Source organism: Sarcophilus harrisii, chromosome 1, assembly GCF_902635505.1.
Source record: "Sarcophilus harrisii chromosome 1, mSarHar1.11, whole genome shotgun sequence".
Classification (NCBI taxonomy): Eukaryota; Metazoa; Chordata; class Mammalia; order Dasyuromorphia; family Dasyuridae; genus Sarcophilus; species Sarcophilus harrisii.
This window is the reverse complement of record NC_045426.1, coordinates 435777379-435799618: the sequence shown is the minus strand read 5'-3', so window position 1 is coordinate 435799618 and position 22240 is coordinate 435777379. Positions and strand designations below refer to the sequence as shown.

Below are 22240 nucleotides of genomic sequence, written 5' to 3'. Positions count from 1 at the left end.
CTCAGTTTCCAGTTTCTAGCCACTACAAAGAGGGCTGCCACAAACATTCATGCACATACAGGTCTCTTTCCCTTCTTTATGATCTCTTTGGGATATAAGCCCAGTAGTAACACTGCTGGATCAAAGGGTATGCACAGTTTGATAACTTTTTGAGCATAGTTCCAAACTACTCTCCAGAATGGTTGGATTCGTTCACAACTCCACCAACAATGCATCAATGTCCCAGTTTTCCTGCAATAGAAAATATTCTAATTGGCATTTTTCTTTTTTTAAAGATCATATTGAGCATTTCTAAGTCAGAAGTGCAAATTTCTTTTGAAAGTTTTACTAACTTCAATGAAAAAAGTAAAAACATATTTTAGACCAGTTATTACAACTTCTCACAAATAAAATTTAGAAGAAAAATTTAAAATGTATAATATAGACATGTGGAACAGTCAAAAGATCTGAAATAAGAAACTTTTAAAAATAATTTTCTTATAATAGTGAGAAACTAGTATTTTAAGAATATGTATTCTGACCCAGCATGTTCCTTTATGGAATTGACTTTATCAAAACCATTTAAATAATGGTTTTGAAAATTTCAGATCATTCAGACAAAAAAAGATTACTATTTAGAGACTGTTGCATTCAGGAAAATTACATCTTAGATGTATTACTCTCAACTTTTGCACTTTGATTTTTGCTTTTGGAAGCTCTCTCAAGCTGCTGCCTTCTCTTTAATTCATTCCATTTTTATTGAAGATCCAGTCCAAATTTTCTTTGATTTTCTAAAATTATTTAATGCTTCTCCTTCATCATTTGCAATGTTTTTGTACCATATTTGGATAATGGCTAAAATATTCTCCATTTTCATATCTAAAATTTCAATTCTGCTTGAAAGAAAAGATGGTGTTGTCTTCCTTGAATCAAGAGAGGAAAGTAAAGATGAAGTTCTTTCCATAATATGGACCAATTAATTTTCTTCTCTTTGCTTTAATGTTTTATTCTACTGAGAATCTATAATTACTGAAGGAGGTAGTTTAATATCTTCTTGGTCCAATTCCAATGCAACAGCAACAGGATGGTGATCCAACATCACATGTAGCAAAATGGTACTTCTATGATCTTTCTTACCCACATGTGCACTTTATATATTGTTCTTATCTCTTTCTGGGAATACATTGGAATCTGGGGAATCATTTCTACAACTTTCTTGGTTGGTTCAGAAATACTGTTCCTATGATGCAACAGAGTTTCCTTTTACTGAAAGAGCTCTTGTTTGGTGTATTCTTTGAGCCTTTTAAAGAAAGTATGAAGAATTTGTGCTGTATTAGGAGGGTGCTCTACTCTAATAGCATTATATTTATCCATTATGATATTGCAGCATTCATTTATTGCTCTCTGTTACTGTATGTTTATTAGTATGTTCTTCAAGAATTTTAACATGTGGCTGCAATAGCTTTAGTAAATCAAGAACTTCAGAAAATGTAAAATTAGAATGTCTAGCCTTTCCAACGATTGTTATTTCTGAATTAAGTAGTCAGTTTTTGAAACTACCATCCAATCTTTTGTTCTGCTTACTCATTTCCTACTATTCCTTTTTATTGCTACTTCTTTCACCTCCATTAATTCCACTAAAATTTTAAAACTTTTTCTTCCAAATAAATTTTATTATTTTGTCTGGCTCTATAAAATGCCCTCAGGATAATTTGATTGTTATAGAAATAAATCTGTAAATTTCCTGGAGATTATCATTTAAAATTATATATTTTGTGGTTTAACTATGAATTTAACAACGAATTTACCTCCAATTATTTAAGACATACTTGAGAATATAATTCTTATAGTAACAAAAAAGATGTAAGACTTATAGACATTTAGGATGAAATAGGATGGAAATAGATTACTTCTCAAATTCATTTGGATTTTCATTACTATGAGAATTTAGGCTTCCCAACTCCAAATGAAGCAGAGACATAAATATTGAAGGTTAAAAAAACCTGTCAAAGTGTGCTAGAAAGGAAAAGAAGATGAGAGAAGGTCAAGGCTAAGCTTCCTTATGTCTTTCCCATTACTTCTGCTATAATCAGATCAAATATAAATTTCCTCCCTTCCCCTACCCCCAGAATCTCTATAGTTTGCTCCTTAGTACTCCATGAGAGCTGGAAGCAATACCACACCTTCTAGGTTTCCAGTTTTATGCTAGCTCTGAGAAACAGTGGAATGTTTTGCTTCGTTGTACATGAAAAGTCAGCTTTGACTTAAGGAATTCAGCCTTGTTAGTGACAGAAAGCCAACTGCTCAAAATAATCTCATAACTCATTGATTCATTTTATAAGATATTGTTCTCATTGGAGCTGAATGGGGTTGGAATAGGTTATTATTTCCATTCTCATTCCAAGTAGTTATAAAGTAAAGAAATCTTAGTTGATAATTAAATAGCTAAATAGGAAGGCTCTCTGTAGCAGCAGTGGAATAGTAGGAAAATAGAAATGATACTGAAATGGAGCCACAAGACCTGGGTTTGAATCTTAGTTACTCCTTATGAAACTGGAAAAATCATTTAGTGGGCCTTAGTTTCTTCATTCATAAAATCAGGAGCTTGGACTTGGTGCTCTCATTAGTATTTACGACACCAAATATACTATCTTGGTTCCTATGATTTTTTGAAAGGACACTGAACTTAAAAATATTTTAATTCCAAATTCTCTTCTTCCCTTCCCCTCTTTCCCTATATTACTCCTTGAGAAAGCAAGAAATATAGTGCCCATCTTACTTATCAAGTCATGTGAAGCATATTTCTACATTAACTATGTTCCAAATAAAAGATCCAGAAAAATAAAGGGAAAATACTCCAATCTGCATACGGACACTATTTGTCCTCTATTTGGAGATGGGTAGTATTTTATATAGTGAGTCCTTTGAATTTGTGGTGGATTCTTGTATTGATCAGTTACTAAGTTTTTCACAGTTGATTATCTTTGCAATATTGTCATTCATGTGTGCATTTTTCTTTTGATTATGATCCCTTCACTTTGCATTAGTTCAAATTTTTCTGAAAACATTCTACTCATAATTCCTTACAGCACAATAGTATTCCATCACATTGCTATTCCATAACTTGTTCAGCTCTATCTCCAGTTAATAAATGGCTAAAGGATGTGAACAAGCAGTATTCAAAGTAAGAAATCAAAGCTATCATTAGTCACATAAAAAGATCTCAAATCACCAATAATTAGAAAATTAGATACTTTTGAAGTACCATCTTTATGCCTATGAGATTGGCTAAGATGACAGAAAAAAGTGACCATGCTAAAGAAGATTTTTTTTTACCCATTGAAAATTTTAATTCTTAAAATATGAGAAAACAATGATTTAGCAATGATCTTAGTGCTCATCCCTATCATAGGCAGTCCTATTAATACCCCACCATTATGTTCCTCCCAATTGTAGTCATTCAAATAAAAGTCATCCCCAGTCTTTGATCCACATCACAGTCATTGATAGTGTTAATCATAACAGAAGAACCATCTCTGCTTAGCCTTACCTCCTAATCAATTAGTACTTTTAACATATTAAGGGTACCACTCCGGCGTTTTATTTTTGGGAAAGAAAAAAGCCCTTCCAGTGGTACATGATACATATATTAAATACTGAATGACTTTGGAGGTCTCTTCAGTGGGGTTATTTTTAGACTTATCACATTCAGGCTTTACACATTCATGCTCATCACAGCTGTCACTATCATTTTGAGATTTTCTAGTAGTTCTTCATTTATTGGAGATTGTCTTCTGAACATATGTTTCTTTCTTTAGGCTTGGATAGATCACTGTATTAACTATTGTATAAGTACCTATAGCATTATAGTTTTTTCGTTGTGGAGAGAATCACTAGGAAAATAGGAACACTATTTATAGGGTCAATAAGTTCATTAATGCACTATTGGGAAAGCTTTGAATTATTCCAATCATTTTGGACAACAATTTTGAACTCTGCTTAAAAGGCTATAAACTTGCACATTCTTTGACTTAGAAATGCCAATATGTGGTTTATACCCCAAGGAGATAAAATAAAAAGGAAAAGGAGATTTATATAAAAGGAAACTTACATAAAGATATTTATAGCTGCTCTTTTATGTGGTGGCAAAAAATTGCACATCAATTGGGGAATGGCTTAACAAAGACGCTGTAAAAAGGAGACTTGATGCTTCAGCTTACTGTGACTCTATCCAAAATCACTTTGCTACTCTGAACCTTGCATTATATAAACTATGGATAATAATATTTTGTTATTTAATTCACAGGGTTGTTTTGAGGATTATATGTAAAAAAAGTATGCCCAGAACTTTGTAAATCTTCAAATAGCATATCGATCTTAACTATTCGAATTATCATCCATCATCAATCAAACGGGAGAATTTCCATTAATTCACTGGCTTATTGAATATGGGTTCTAATATTCTTCCCATCACTGGCTATAGTGGAACAAATATATGGGTCATCTGAGCACTCTTCTGAACATTAGAAAATATGGAATAAGTCTTGTACTAGCATCCAGGTGACATTTTAAGCATGCACCATTAAAGCCAGTCTGCCTTCCCTATGTTTATTGCTCCAGCTGGAGGAGCCCCAATATGTTTAATAGCTACAGTTGAGCTTCACTGGTTGAAGATTCCCTTGTGGAATGATCCTAATTGGGGACAGCTTAATTGAAGCTAGTTGGAACACTTCCCAAAGCACTGTATTGTCAGAATTCTATAGAATCTAAGAATGGAAAGGATTTTAGAGGCCACCTATTTCTGACAAAGAAACCCTTATATAGCATTGCCCACGATTAGTCACAGAGTCTTTGCTTGAAGAATTTTGTTGGGAGACTGGGCACTACTTTCCAAAGCAGTCTATTCTACTTTTGGAGAGGTTAAATTGTTATTAACCTCTTGTCTAGATTTCATTAACACTTTTTTTCTTAAGAAAAAAAATCACAGTGCATAAGACAATGAGCAAACAAAATAACATTATGTGTGCACATGCATATACATACACATTTTAAGTTAATTATAGTTTAATGATAGAAAATTGCTCATTAAATGCTGTATTTAGTCAGATCAGTGCCTGAGCCCCACTTTTTTGTTGTAAAATCAGATTGCCAATTTGCTAGATCAAAGATCAAAGTAAAAGGAAAAATTAAAATAAAGAATATAAATGAGAAAAAGCTATGATATAAATTTGAAGCAATTCTACCTTGACTTTAAATAAATTATTTATCTAAAATGAGAAATGGACAGAGGAAAGGATATTGAAATGCATTATTATAATTTTAACTGATTAGCTCAATTATCTTAAAACAGATACCCTAAAACCCATTGCAGTTAACAAATACTTTGTCTGTTGATAAGGTGAGTGATATGATTGCCGAAGGTTATGATAAGTCCAATAATCACCAGAAAAAGGATCTCCAAAAATAAATCAAGGGACTATAAATAGTTATTTCCCTGTGTACCATTTCCCATTTATACATACTTTTCAGAAGAAAAATTCACATGTGGATTGAGAAAATGCTTGAAGAGCATATCAGAAGGGAATAGGGAGGTTTTTGAAAGCAATATTTCACAGAAGAAACATTTTTATAATTGACTGAAAAATAGAGAATGAGTTGTATGTGTGCTTATTGTCTGTCTACTAGGGAAAACAAAAACAAAAACTCTTGATTCAGTAGAGCAAAACCTTGCCTTAAAAGATCTTCATTATAATCTCCCAGATATATGTCAAAAATCATATGTCATAAGAGATGGAATATTATGGATAACTTTAATGACTTTTTGTTAGTATTAGATGATTTATTACAGTGAGAAACATTTAGTAAAAAGTGATTGCTACTGTCATTGAGGGAGTTGATAACTTATAGAATGAATATTTGGGCATAAATTTAACACAAATATTGTACAAGTCAAATAATTTGGGTCCTCAGTTGAATTGAAATAGAGGAGCATGATTTGCCTTTGTGAGATAGCAGAGATTCTTTAATGACTCGTGAAACAAGCTACTTCCTGAAACAAAGATTCATTGTTTTACTGCTGCTACCCCTATTACTACAACCAACTAATATTTATAGAATACTTTAAGGTTTATACATTAATAAACACTATACATTAATAAGGCTTTATATATGTTAACTCATTTGATGTGCATACCTATGAAGTAGAGGCTGGTATTGTTTCTATTTTACAGATAAGGAAACTGACATAGATGGAAAATTAATGACTTAGGGTCACATAACTAGAAGTGTCTTTATCAATATAGCATATAAAAGAATTGCATTGAAAGAATATTATAAATAGGATTCTTGTTTAGGTATAGTTGAATAGTTTCCTAAGGTTGATTTCTATAATTTTGTGTAAATGTATTTGAAAAGTTCTCTGTAAGTAATGAAGTCCTTCAGATATTCTTGGAGAATTAAGTTAAAATATAATTTGTGAATATGTTCTATCACTTTAAAATTTGGGACTAACAGGGTTTATTACCTTATCTTTTGAAGTCCAGATTAATTTATTAATAGAGGATTTGAACATTAAACCTGATCCAGTTAAATTAATGTTGCATACAATAATTTGGCATTTATAGAAGTTAGGGGAAAGTCATGAAATACAAATCAAGAATAATTGAAAAAGAAATAAGTGGTATAATTGTATGGCTCTAATATGGTTAACAATCACAACATTAGGCTTTTGAATAGAATCTTTTAAAGATGAACTCCATTGCCTTTCATAAGTATTTAAATAATGGTCATCTATGTCTGCTACATACTAGAGACTTAACAAATGCTTGCTGATTAACTTTTAAAAATTCTTATCAAGAGAAATGATGATGTACCATTAGAACAAATTTTTTAGGCAATAATAATAAGGTTTCCATAATTGTCCAAAATATCTACCACCTTGGAATTGAGTGATGAGGAACCTTCTGAGTGAATCAACAATTACTTTTATCTTCTATACTTTGACTAGAACTGTATTATGCATAGAAAAGTGATAAGGCTCTTGAAAAGACAATGGAGATAAAAAGAAGAATTGATGTGACTGATAGCTTAAATAAAAGGGAGAGAAAAAGAGGGAAGAGACATAGGAAAGTCAGAAGACTTGCCATTCTGATCAAGGAGGTGAAAATTTAAAATAAAAGTCTAGAGAAAAGGATGACTAATTATATCCTTTAGAGAACACCAAGTATAACAAAAAGAACAGCAGAATAAGTCTCCAGAAATTCCTGAAGAAGTATCTGGGACTAGGTCAAGAATAATGCCTTGATTTCTCTTTGCCAGGGTTCATTAAACTTTCTTATATTCTGATTCCTTTGGAAATCTGGTGAAATTTATGAACCCCCTTTCAGAATAAAGTTATTAAATGTATAAAATAAAAATAAAACACATAAGATTGTAAAGACAACCAATTATACTGAAATGTATTTAACATTACACACACACACACACACACACGTATATATTATATGTATGACCCAATCATTCATGCCCATCCTGTGCAATTTTATTCAATATTATATAAATTTATCACATCACATCTACTCAATGTGTTAGATGGTGCTCATTCTCTTCACAATATATAGATAACAATCCTTCTTGCCACTAGTTAGACTGGACCACTTTTTTCTTGTTGTACATGACCTTTATGGCATCCTTCACACCACTCCTCAACATTCTCATTTATACACAAACTTAATTAATTAATACAACTGCTAGAAGTCTCCTCTCACTAAAATTAGAGATATGTTATATTCCTAACTTGCCTTGCTGAGGTCAGCTCCAGAAAGAAGATCAGGATTAAGAAAAACTGATACACCGTACCTGAATCTCACCAATCAGACATGAGTGATGGTTCAGAAGTGACAGATTCTTTTAGATAAAAAATGAGTATAACATTGTGGAGTTCAAGATAGCCTATAGATAGAATTTTTGGCAGAGTTAGACATGCTGACTGTAGATTTGGATATATATACACACATATCCATATCCACATATATCTTTAGAGTGATCTTGGGATGAAATCATAGGCCCTATTAATATTAGATGGAATAGTCCACATGTGGAATGAAAGTATAATATTTTCAGCAGGGATAGTTGTGCCTAGAGTCATGAAGACTCTTCTTCTTCCGTTCAAAATTTGTTCTCAGACACTTACTAACTGTGCGACTCTGGATATGTCACTTTAAATTTTGTTTGCCTCAATTTCCTCAAATGTAAAATGGGTTGGAGAAGAAAATGGCAAACCACTCCAATATCTTTGCCAAGAAAACCCTAAATGAGTTCATGAGCAATTGGATCCAACTGAAAATCTAATAAAGAAACAGAGATGTGGCATGAAGGACAATGGAATAGCACTGTATGTCGAGAACTGTAGAAATCCATGAACCTGAGGTGGGGGAGACACTGAATAATATTAAAGATAAAAGAAATGTTGTCCAAGTGTAGTATAGACAATCCAACGAGATGGAGAAAACAGATGGTGAATTTTTGATGCAAATCAAAAAATTGAGAGACGAAATGGGGTGCTGATAAACAGCTCTATTTCATCTATACAACTGCTATAAGTCTCCTCTCACTAAAAATGGAGATATATTCCTGACATGCCTTGATGATGAGTTTACTTCCAGAAGGGAGATAAAGACTTTAAAAAAAACTCTGTACTTAAATCTCAATAAGAAGACGTAACTGACAAGTCCTTTCAGAAAAAAGGGAGTATAGCATTGTGGAGTTCAAGATAGCCCACAGACAGAATTTTTGTCACAGTTAGACATGTGTTAAAAAAAAAAAAAGCAGATTTCAAAAGTGTCAGAGACAAGATATATTTGATCCCATAACTTACAAGTCTAAAAAAAAGATAAAGGGCTCCGGAAAGAAAATTCTACATAAGATAAATGTACATAAATCATCAAGATTTTTATATATAACAAAACCAAGCAAAATGTGCTAGACAGAGACATTTCATTCAAAATCAATTCAGAAGTTACAAAATATTTGGAAGTGTACTACCAAGGGTCACCTTGAGACAATATGAATCAAATTATAAATTATTGTTTGGAGAAAAAATATAGAGCTAAATAACTGGGGAAATATTAATTGCTCATGTTTGGGTTGAATCAACATCATAAAAAATAATGACACTACCTAAATTTATTTATTCAGTTGTATTCAATCAGACTAAAAGAATAGTTTATACAACTAGAAAAAAATATAACTAAATCCATATGGAAGGACAAATGATTAAGATTCTCAAGAGTAATAATAAAAATGTGGAAAGGAAAGGGATATCTAAGTATAAGGTCTCAAACCATACTATAAAGTAGTACTAATAAAAAGGATTTGGTACTCTTTTAAAAAAGAAATTGTTGAGTGGTGGAATAGGATAAGTTTATGAAATATGAAAGAAATATACAAAGTAGATTAGCATTTGATAAACTGGGATAGTGTTTCATAAATATTGTAAGAACAACTCAGTTTTTGACAAATATTGTTGGGAAAGCTGTATATTAGCCTGGAATAAATTTATGTTTATACCACATACCAAAATAAGTTGATGAGCAGTAGGTCTAGCCTCAGGAAGGGTTGAGTTCCAGTGAGGCATCAGACATTTACTAGCTGTGTGACCTTGAACATTTCACCATTTCTGTCTATCTTAGTTCCCTCATTTGTAATATAAGGATAATAATAGCACTCACCTCCCGGGAATGTTCTGAAGCTAAAATGAGATTATAATTGTTTGCAGTCCTTAAAGTGCTAAATGAATGCTATTTTAATTTTTAAGATACATTCTAAATGGTTATATGGCTTAGATATAAATGGTCATATCATTGTCATGTGCACAGCAGAATGTCAGGGAGGATCCAAAACATATAACAACAAAATAGCAAGTATCAAGAAAGTATCAAGAAAATAATTATATTCATGATTGATCATTTTTTCTTTATTTCTTTGTGTTCTTTGGTTCTCTGATGCACACCCTTATTTACTCTTTTTCCCACTTTTATCCCCCCCCCACTCCCAAGCAAGCTACATTTAAGAAAAGATATATTTATACATATATAGATATATAGTAATATACACACACTTATACCCATACCCACCCCACATAAACACATGTCTTCTCTATCTTTGCTGTCTCTAATTAAATTTTGTTCCATAACTTGCCGTGGTATTACTTAACCTCCTCCCACTTTAGGATCCCTTCCTTATCTTCTTCCCCACCATTTGCTTTCCTTTCTGCCTATCCCTTCTCCCTTATTTCTTTATAGATTTTGGAGGGTGATATAGCCTTCATGTGTATAACCCCATCTAATACTTCTATGTCTGGTCTTTCTCTGCATCTCATTTGTATAACATGATCTCTATTTTTACCTTAACTCTGCCAATCTTTCTTTTGAGCTACTGTATTATTGATATGAATCTTATATACATACATGTATATATACATCTATCAAAAACAAATAATTTGTTCATGTTTGTTCATATTAAGTTTCTTAAAATTGACTTTTCATATTGGCTCTTATATGTTAAATTTTCTGGTAAGTTCAGATTTGGTTAATAGAAAATCCTGAAAATCTGCAAGTTAGTTGAATATCAATTTTTTCCATTCAGAATTATAGATAATTTTGCTGGATATGGTATTTTTGGCAACAGGTCTAGTTTTTTTGATTGCCGGTAGATATGATTCTAGGACCTGCTTTCTTTTATTGTAACTGCTGAAAAGTCTTGTATAATTTTAAGTGTAGCTCCAGCATATTTGAATTATTGCTTTTCTTGTTTCTGGTAAAATTTTCTATTTGATCTGGGGATTTAAAAATTTGGCAAATAATATTCCTGTGTATTTTTCACATAGAATCTCTTTGAGGTGGTAATTGGTAATTTTTTTTTCTATTTCTACTTTCCCCTCATGTTCTATCACTTCAGGACAATTTTCTTGGATTATTTCCTGCATTATTGTGCCAAGATTCTCTTTTTGGTCAGAATTTTCTGGCAGTCCAAGTATTCTTATATTTTCTCTTTTTGATCTGTTCTCCTTATCTACCATTTTTCTTATATTTCACATTATGTTCTATTTTCTCATTCCTTATAATTTGTTTTGTTATTTCTTGGATTCCAATAGCTTCACTGGCTTGCCCTTGCCCAAATCTAATTTTCAAAACATTATTTCACCTTTGCGACTCTGTATCTCATTTTCTAATTGGTTAAAGTTTTTTTTTTCCAATAACTTTCTTGTTTTTCTTGGATGGTTTTTATTTTGTTATTTAGTTTTTCCTCACTGTCTTTCCCACTGAGGCAATTGGGGTTAAGTGACTTGCCTAGGGAAGTGTCTGAGTCCAGATGTGAACTTAGGTCCTCCTGATTTCAGGACTGGTGCTTTATCTATTGCACCACCTAGTTGCTTCCTCAATGTCTTTATTATGATTGTTGAATTCTTTTTTGAGTTCTATAAATTTTCTCTGGGCAGGGAGCCATTTCATGTTACTCTTTGGGATAAAAGCTTTTTTTTTTTTTTTTTTTTTTTTTTTTTTTTTTTGCTAGTGTCCTCCTCTGAAGATGAATCCTGATCTTTCCTATTCCCATAATATATTTTAATGGTGGGGTTCTTTCTTCTTTGCCAATTCATTTTTTAAAATGGGAGGTATTAGTGTATGCACCTCAAATCGTGGGGTGGGGGAATGGTGCCTCAAGCTTCCTTTTAGCTCTCCCTTCTGACCAGGAACCCCAAACCAAGAACTCCACTCTCTTGCAAGTGGCCACAGTCAGCAGCATACTGCTGCCTCTGCCTGTACTCACCGGGTGCTGGTTCCTTCTCACCTAGGGCTCTGTCTCAGCAGCACAGCTGGGTCCCACATTCCTAATCAGTGAGGCTCGCTCAGTCTTCCCAGATGCAAACCTAAACTGGACAATCCTGGAGGTGAAAGTCTCTGTGGTTTCCTCCTGAGGCTTCAGTCACATCCAACTAGCCCAAGGAGTTTCCACTTGAAGTTTCTGCTGAGTTAGTCAGCTGTGTCTAGTCAAACAAGTTAATCCCCAGCCCAGGCTTCAGATCTTCTCAGACTGTATCAGGAGGACTCCAGTTCTGCCCCACGACTCTGATTTTTTACGAGCTACATTCATCTTGAGGCTCAAATTTGTTCCATTTGTGGGGGAATTCAGGAGAGTTTGAAATTTACCAACCTACTTACTCTGCCACCTTCCCAGAATCTTCCCTAAATGTTCCTATCATATAGAAATTAGATAATCAAGGAAGAATTTATCTTTCTGCCTATGGATAATGGAAATATTCATAACTAAAAAACTAATAGAGAGAATCACACAAGATAAAATTGACAATCTTATGTAAAGTTAGAATTTTTTTGCATCAATATTTTAAAATTAAAAGGATAGTGGTAATTAGGAAAAAATCATTTTATCAACTTTCTTTAAAAATGTATCTTATTCAACATATGGATAGAATGAATGTTTATACGATTAAGAGTCATTCTTCAATAGATAAATAGTCTAGGGTTATGAATAGGCAGTTTTCAAAGGACTATTCCCTTTATGTGTTTTCCCTCACTAAAATGTAAAGTTGTTGAGAACAAGAGCTATTTTGCTCACTGGTATTTGTAAATTTAGTGCTGAGGCCAGTGACTCACAGAGAATAAGAGTCCTCTCTCAGGGAATTGATGAACTCGTGAATGCAAAAGGATTTGGAGCTGTCTTTTAAATACGCAGTTACCTGTAGAAAATGTCTGAATCCAAAACATTGAGGTTAATGACTAAGGCTTTTCAGACTGGGGGAGTTAGGTGGGAGAAATTTTATTTTGGCTAAGTGATTATTTCCAGGGCTTTTGAAAATTAGTGGCAGCACAGTGGATTGAGAAGGAAGATTTAGCCCCAGACAATTATTAGCTATATGAACCTGGGCAAGTCTTAACTTCAATTTATCTTTCATTCCTCAACTGTAAAATGGGAACAGTAACAGGAGAATAATAATAGCATCTACCTTGCATGGGATAATATTTGTAAGTTACTTAGCAGAGTGCTTGACACATAGTAGGCACTAATTATAAAAATGCTCATTTCCACTTTCCCCATTCCCTTCTCAAATCACATGTGGGCTGCTACATTTGACTAAAATAAGTGCTGACTGAGTCAGGTTACAGAGAGGTGCTAATTCTTGGTGGAAGTTTAACCTTGTTCCATTTTTCTGATGAATGCTTCTCGATGGCAGTTTAAGATCATTTAGCTAGTACTTGGAATTTACGTTAGATTAAGAGGCTAATGCATAGTTCATAAGTATCGTCTCATTATTCATCTATATGGCTAAATATTTGTAATTACACTTGTTCATTATGTCAATGATCAAAAGTTATTCTTGTTTGTTTGTTGAACAAATAGCTACTCATTTACTTAGGCCTTTCCTTAAATTGGCAATTAGAAGGTCTTCCTATTGGATAACTTTTGCTCTGTTAGCTTTTACTTTCTAGCTTCTTTCAGCAAGTCTTGCAAACTAATTTGGAATAAATTTAAATTAACTTAATTGAGTTAGTTTTTATTAAAGTTATAGAACTCTGGTTAATTAAGTCATGAACAATAAACTGCATGAGATCCTAGCAGGGGAAAAATCAATGCATGCAAAAGTGATTGCTGTTTTTCATAGAGATGCTAAATTTGTAATTGAAGAGTAGACAAGGTACAGATAATAAATCTGAATTTATCTTTTCAAAATCTTTGTCTAGGCTAAATCAGTCTAGCAGTTGTTTGGGAGTGGAGCAGGTAGGGATCTTGATTGAAATAGAATGGGAATTATGGAATAAAAAGACATTGAACTTGAAAGCACAAATCCCAGATTTAAGTTCTTAGCAATCCCAGTTTGTAACTATATGTTTTTGGGTAAACTATTTAATCTCTTCTAATCTTGGTGTCCACAATAATTAAATAAAGAAAATAATAACACCTATACTACCTATTTCATAGAATTTTTGGGAGGATTTAAAGAGATATTGTGTTTTGAGCTAAGTATCTACAGAATGCTGAATACATGTTAGTTAATACTTAAGGTATTAAGGTAAGGTCACAAAATTATCTTGGGCAAATAACTCTTTGAGTCTGAGTGTCATTATTTATAAAATAAGAACATAAGAATAGAGAATTCCTCCTTTTCTTCTACCTCTAGCTCTATGGTCCTCGGATTCTAGGACCCCACAACTACTCTCATTTTTCTGAACAGAAAATCAGTGTACTTTTCATGGTTTAAAAAGAGAGTTGGTGGTATTACATCTTCTTTTGGATAAAATTAACTTAAGCTTTCTACAGGTGAAATAGTGTTTAAGTTGGCAAATTGTTCTTTATGAGTGCTGAATGGCCATTTCAAATTTGATCACTAGGTTCAGTGTTTGCTTATATTTTATAAATGACAATGTTAATGATAACGATAATAAGTATATCTGATGGACCCAGAGTTCTTTCCTTCTCTACTAATTCTCAACAAATAGGAATATGTTCACAAGGGCACAGTGATTTTCATGAAATGGGTAACTAGATGGGGAAGCCTGATTGCTAAAACGAGGAACCAGACTCTTTTGTTTCATTATCTTTTAAAATTCCCATCCCACAGGTTTGGGTAAAATAACTTAAAGCTTAGATTTAGGTTTATATCTATGATTTCCCTAAGGGAGAGGGCATTGGAAGGTGCTTGATGTACAATATAGATTAGATATAGAACATCTATTTATTACTTCCAACCTAAAGAAACATAAAAGACAAGCATTAATTGACAGAAAAAAATGAGGAAAAACTTAACTGCTGTTACACATTCCTGGATAGTGGATTTAAAAGCATTAACTCATGAAGCATTTTGCAGCTTTGTTGAATAGGCATTTTGTATTTTACCTCAGCTCTAAAGTATTTAAATAATTCCTTCTTGCTATATGTTTTTTGACAAGCTGGCCAGGCATTGTGCTTATCTTCCTGTTGATTACTATCCTCTTTGATATAGGAACTCTTTCCATTCAGCTCTGAGAGACCTTAAATTCTCTTAAACTCACAATGAATCTCCAAGGCTAGTTACACCTATCACAGAATTATTATTTATTCATATATATTCAAAGAAGGAAACACAAAACAGAGGAGGCAATAAGACATCCCATGGTCCAGATTCAATTCACTCAGCTGAGTTTATGGTTTATTGAAATGTCCTGTGGGACCCCATACTAGACTGGTATTGGGAAAAGTACCACTCTTCCCCTACATCTTCATAGAGAGCCTAGTGAGAGAACACTTCTTGCCCTGTGAGAGAATCAAAAAGAGAGAGGGCAGCATGATTCAGTTTTTAAGGTCTAACTCAAAGAGTTATGTAAATGCTATCTATATTCTTTATTTCCATTAAAGGAACCATGATTCTTCTAGTCATCCCAATATACTATCATGATAATTCTTCGGTGTCTCAGCCTTGTAGCTGAGTCTTGTCATTTCTATTTTTATAAAATCAGCTTGCATTCTATTCACACAGACATACTATTTTAGAACCTCTTCCCCTCTTTCTCTGACTAGTGCAATAATCTTCTAATTGTTTGCCCTATCAAATGTCTTTCCATTCTAATATGTCCTTCGAACTGCTGCCAAAAGGCATTTCCCCCTTTAAAGTATGTGTCTCTCTATCTTATTCCTAATTCAATAAATTCCAGTGGTTTCCTTGCCTTGAGGATCTTTACACATCTTATTGTTGGAGCGTTTGAGATCTTCTAAACCTGACCCACTCCTACCTTTCCAGCTTAATTACAAATTATTATCTTCCACATTGTCTACATATCTAGTCATACTCACTTTCCTATTTTATTTCACACAATATACCATCTCATTTCTTTGTCTTTGCACTGCCTACTTCAAGTCTATACTGAATGTTGTCTCTCTTTCCCACTACCTTTTAGAATCACTGATTTCCTCCAAAATACATCTTAAATACCACCTTCTGCATAGTCTCTCTCTATTTTGTGTGATTCCATATATGTGCAGGTTGGCTGGGGTACAGGATATGTTCTACTTTCGTTTGGTATCCCAAGCATCTAGAATAGATCTTGACATGTAGTACTTAATATTTCCAGAATGGGGTGGGGTATGTCATGGATCTCTTTAAGTCTTTAAAGGGCCTTCACACAACAACTTGTCCCAGGGTACAAGACATGGAACAACCTATTGAAAAGAATCCCAACTGTAGATACCTCCTAAAGGATAATTGAGCATCTGTTTCATTACTCCTTCAGTACAACTGTTATCAAGAAATATACTCTCTTTTAAACCAATTTTCACATCCCAAACCTGCCTTTCTATTTTATTTTTTTGCCTTAAATTGGTAGCAGCCATGTTTTTTCAAACCCACCTTTTTTCCTGGTGTCTTCATTTTCTTTTTCAAGATATCATATTTTTAACTGATGTTTTCTAGATTCTTTCTGGCAATATCTTTTCTGTTTATGTGAGTCACCAGAAATTACCCAGTTTGACAAATATCAGAAGATTTTCTTCACATTTTGGAAAAAGAGCAGAACACTTTATTGTCATCATCCTAAAAATAGTTGCCTAAGAACTCAGCAGTGAGTTACCAACCTCTAGGATGAATTTGTTCTCTGGCTTTTATTAGATATTCTCTAAATTGAGCACACTTTTGAATCCACAGCATTTCTTAAAGGACAAATAGCTATTTCTTCATAAGAGATTGTAGCTCACTTTGGGAAAAAATGCATATCTTATATGTGGTCAGTGGTTTTTATTTCCTCTCTTCTCTGAGTTATATATATGTATATATATATTTCCCCCCCCATTCTCTAAACTGCTGACAAAGGTCAGGATGTTCCTGTGCTTCTTCAGATCTTTTCTTCATTTTGTCTTCACTTCAAAATATTTTACCTTGCTTAGATCTTTCTCTTCTTTCTTTTTCTCTTCTCTTTCCTTCCTTCCTTTAAATAGTTCTAAACATTCTTGGTTTGTTTATCTTTTTTGATAAAGATGACATTTAACCATTATGTCATGCTATAGAACACAGTAGTGTTACAGTGATTCCATTCCAGATGCAGATTGTGTATTCTGTATTATTTTAATATATTTGTTACACCCTAATCCCAAAACTATTTTTACCATTTGCCTTTCCCATACTTAGAACTGTCCCACTCCTTTGGCTCTTCATTTTATTAATTTCTGAATTGCAGTCCATCATTTATTAAATTTCTATGGACTATTTCTTATTCCTAAAACTACTTGGAAAAACAAGTGATACTTAGAATCTAAAAATTCAATTAGCATCAGCACATAGACTATTTACCCTCTCTTCCCCATTCTACCCTCAACAAGACTCTGATTGTTGCTCTTTAATAATATTCCCTCTTGCAATACTTCTACATACTGTTGATCTTGATACTTAAACTCTGGTTTTCATTGATAAAGACTTCCTTTATTTTGTTGTAATTATTATAATCTTGTAAAAATGTTTGTTAAGAAGAGAGGACGTAGAATTGGGTTCCACAACCTATGAGTGATAGTGTTGCCAATTATCACTATTTATTTGGTATATATGTATATATGCTTTTGAATTATGCATATACACACACTATATACTCTTCAAATATATGTATGTATGCACACACACACACATATATTTCAAAATGCATTTGTGCTGAGAATTTACTTTTTTTGAACGGTTGGAGTAGAGTTATAATCTGCCATATTTTGGTGAATTTGCTTTATCTGTTGTATATATATATTTCATTGGATCCAAGATTATAATACACTGAATTGTGGCTTTAAGCTCAAGGTTTTTTTTTTTTTTGAGGATTGTGAGAAAATTGAATTATAAAAAAAGAAACGCTCTCATGTTTAAAATTTTTTAAAAGTCTATACAGCCTAACTTTCTTTTTCTGTTCATATATTTTCTAGGGTAAAATCACACATACTAAGGTATTTTTAAGGCTAGAATTTGTTTATATCAAATCCTTCTTGAATGTTGTTATCTGTCATTCTAAATCCTCTTGAAGTAAGGTTTAAAGAATCTTGGTTATATATTTAGTCTGGAAATGGAAGATTTTTACTGACTTTGGATTAGGAGATTTTCAGCTATCAGTCTATAAGCTTCAACTTTCTTTTAGTCAGTCTTGACAAGGCCAGAATAAAGTTCTAAAGGCTGTGACTGTGAATCAGGTGGCTTTTCATTAGTTGAAGCAGAATGTCAATTAAAAGGCTATTGAGATAAAAAAATGGCAACGGATTAGTTTATATTTCTTCATGGGTGATAAGAAAAATCATTTGTGAATTCTATTTTATGAAGAATATTCCACCTGAAGTAAAGAGCTCATATATTGCAACCTTAAGAGACTACCTTTGCTTTCTCAAATGAATTAGGTAATTCTCTCATCATGAATTCAAAAAAAATTGTGGGCAACATAAAAGTTCATTATTTAACTTACAGTGAATTTGCCAAAGCCCAAAAGTCACAGTGACTTTCTTAGGAACAGTCTCATTATCCTTACTGTTCAGTAAGTTCCCTACTAGTTAAGCATTGATCAGTTATTATCATTTATTGAATTTTTCATTACTTTTGTCAGTCTTAAGAAAATCCTTTTGATTTATATGCATGCATGGAGACTCCTTAAAGTGAATTTTATATCTCCATATTTGGGGCATGATTCTTCTTGGTTTTTAGTTGGCTGTGCAAAGTAGGAACAAGATGTAAATTTTATGATAACTTTAGAGCTGGAGAGAAGATGCATGTGGGTTGAATGTCTCCACCCCAATCTTTAAGTATTGAAATCCTACATATTTTCTAAAGGTCATCACCAATTCTTATTTATCCATTGAGCTTTTCTTTAATTTCCCTCCTTCTTCTCCTCATCAGAGCAGAACTTGGCTTTTACCTTTCTTATTCAGGTAACATGTGTTATTTTATGTTTATGTATGTGCCATATTGTAAACTAGGTCAGGAATAGTGTCCTATTTAATTTTCATATTTTCAAAGAATTGAAATTTGTTAGTTGGAAAGCACCTTAGAAACCATTATTGTTGACTGACTAATTGACAGATGAAAACTGCAGATTTAATTTCTTACTCTTTAGAAAGCAAGCAGCTTTTTTTTTGCCCCAGAGAAAAAGCACCTTTTTTAGAAGAGCCTTAAAGGAACATATTTCTGTCCACTGTTGATTTCTCCTTTCTCTGAATTCTGTTAGCACATGTTACCTGTAGGGCACAATTGAGAGTCTGATTTTATATTATTTTGCTTTGTATTATTCCTTAATGTTATCTTTTCTCCAAAATTTCATTGCAGGATTTTTCAGAGGACGAATATGTCCTATACTACTCTCATCCTCCTCTAAATGCCTTGTACTGTTTTGGGGACTCAAGAAGTACTTAATTGATTAAGTACCCATTGTACTCTTTAAGTTTTTTGTGAGCTTATAGACTTTTAAATGAAAATCTAAATCTGTTTTAACATTTTAAAACTATATGATTATGCATCAATTATATAAAATGCCCAAGATGATTGTCTTTTAACGGAAACTTAATTCTGTCATTTGTTATTGATAGAGACAGAATAAAATGCCAATTAAATTAGCAATTACACTAAGATCATGGCATTTTTATGCAAGCACATAACTAATGCATATTGTAGAGGAGTTTGTAAAGGGCTCCTAAGAATTTAGAGCTTTCAGTGTTGCTAGTCTGAGAGAAATCTTTTTTAAAAAATGAATCTTACCTGTTTCTCAAAGGAGATCTTTATTGGAATTCCATAGTATAATGCTAAACATATTCTTAGATGTCAACTCAAATCAATCCAATCAAGGAAGAAGAGAAGATGTTCTCCAGGGCAACATTGGAAAGACCATAAAACATACAGATGTATAAATACTTCCTCAAAGTAGGATTGAGCATGCATATTTTATTTTTAACTGTATTCTAGGGCCAAAAACAAAGCACATGTCCTCATCATAAACATAATTGGAGATAAAATCCATACTGGGAACTGACAAATTGAAAAAAAAATTTGCTTGCCAGAAAGCAGAATTTTTCAGGACTACAGGTAATAGAGATAATAGTTTTTTTTCCCCCTTTGGCCCTGATATTTGATATTGCCTCAGTTTCCTTTCTGAGATTTATACAAATTCCCTATTGCCAAATGTTCCTCTTCTTTCTCTTGCCAGTCCTTCATGTAGGAAAAGATAGTAGTGAAATTGGTCCAAACATTGGATTTTGGCACTTCTACCTTTAATCTATTGGGTTCTGGACCTGTAATACAGAAAATTCTAATAACAACTTGGAAGTAATGACTCCACAAAAATTTCATTAATTTCTTTATTTCTCACAATTATCTATATAATATGTTTCTTGGGTGTCCATTCCTCCAGCTTATCTATTGAAAGAATTGTGTGATTATCCTGGAGAAGAGAAGACTTAGGAGAGGGCATGATAACTTTCTTCATGTATTTGAAGGTTTGGCATATGGAGAACTGATTACATTTGTTTTATTTAGCTACTGAGAGTAAAAATAAAAGTCATGGGTAGATATTGTAAAGAGGAAATTTGGCTTTGATATCTGAAAAAAATTTCTTACCATGCAAAGCTGCTCCAAAGTAGAATGGACTTCCTCAATACATGGTGAATTCCTCTTTCTTGGAGGTCTTCAAGTTGGGGCTAAATGATCATTTGTAAGATATAAAAGAATGAAGATTCCTTCTGGGTCATGGGTAGGGTCACATGGCTGCTGAAGTCCCTTCTAATCTCAAATTCTGTGATTCTGTAACAACCTTACTAGAATAATACTGGCATATTAATTAAGAAGAATAATCTAGTTTGTACTTTATATTTTATACCCTTCTCAGTGCTGCAGAAGAATTTCCCTTCTTTTCTCTCCTTTTCATATGACTACTTTCTGGGACTTTTCTTCAATCCTCATACTCTTCTTCCTACTCATCTGTCTGAAAGATGGTCCGTAGGAGGGTCTTTGATGGCAAAAATTGTGTGAAGCAAACTCCTCCACTTTCTTCCTACTTTCTTTTTATCAATTTGCCCAGGATTATCATTTCCTTTTCTCCTTACCTAAATCCCCATGCTCTTCTCCTAGAAAGCCCTCATTCCCATCTAACTTTCATGCAGAATGCCCAGAACAATACAAACCTACAAATAACTTTTCTCTAAGATGTAAGTGAATTTGATTTTAGTCTGTTCTTTTTAAAGATGCTGGTTCTGTATGATGTTTTCTTCCTTATAGGCTGTATGTGAAAACAGAGTAGATGAGAGATGGCGGTGATGGAGAGATAGGATGGAGTTTATCTCTCCTCGTTTGTCCTTTGATGGGAAGTTTGATAGCACCAATGGTTTCCCTTGAATTCAGAAATATCAATCTATAAGTCATCATTTTTTTCCCTTAGGAAAGAAGCACAAGGGAGATGCTATGGGATCCTCTTTTATTCTAAAGAAAAAGAAAGATCACATCCCCAAAGAAAAAATTCAGTAAAGGAAAAATATACAGGTGAGGCAATTCTTGTTAACTGAGGGAAGAGGGAAAAAAAGGGGTGACTTCTGCATTAAGAAGTCCCTGTGATTTTTTTTAAACAAAAGATTGCTTTGGTCTCCCATTTGGAATTCAACTTAAAATTTAGGGTAAAGCATTAAAGAATTTTCTAATCAAAACTTATGAATAAGATTGGGGTTAGCATGAATTAGCAAAAGAAATGTAACATTAATGATATTTTCTTACTCAGATTTTCCTTAGGTATTTTTCCTTTGCCCTTGCCACAGTTTACCTAGCATCATATTTATAAGTACATGTGTCATTTCCTCTCTGTTAGACTACAAAGTGTTTTGAGCCAGGAACTGGAGAGTTGTTAATCCTTGTACACTGTTGTATAGCAAGGTGCCTTACATAGAGGGGCCTATAACAAATGGGTATGCCTTGAATTGAAGTAAGACAAACCCATGTATTGCCTTATCAGGGTGAATGTTCCTTCCACTGACACCGAATTCAGCCTATTATCATGTTTTGTGGTTCTTGTCCATGTCCTTCCATAAATCCTCTAAAGAGAATATATTTAACACTGAAGGCTTTCTTTATGATATCAATGCAATACTCGGGTTGTCTTACTATTTTTCCTTGCTCATAAAACATGATCAACCTACCTTCTTTCCTTGACCTTCCCTTTACCCACCCACCTCCTTGCACCTGGATCTTTGTGAAATATGATTCACTGGGGCTGGAGCTGAGTTC

At 33.2% G+C, this 22240-nt stretch overlaps 1 pseudogene; it reads right to left on the bottom strand.

The window, feature by feature from the left end:
- Positions 1-614: 614 nt before the first annotated feature.
- Positions 615-16359, bottom strand: LOC100922696 (annotated as a pseudogene).
- Positions 16360-22240: the final 5881 nt, after the last annotated feature.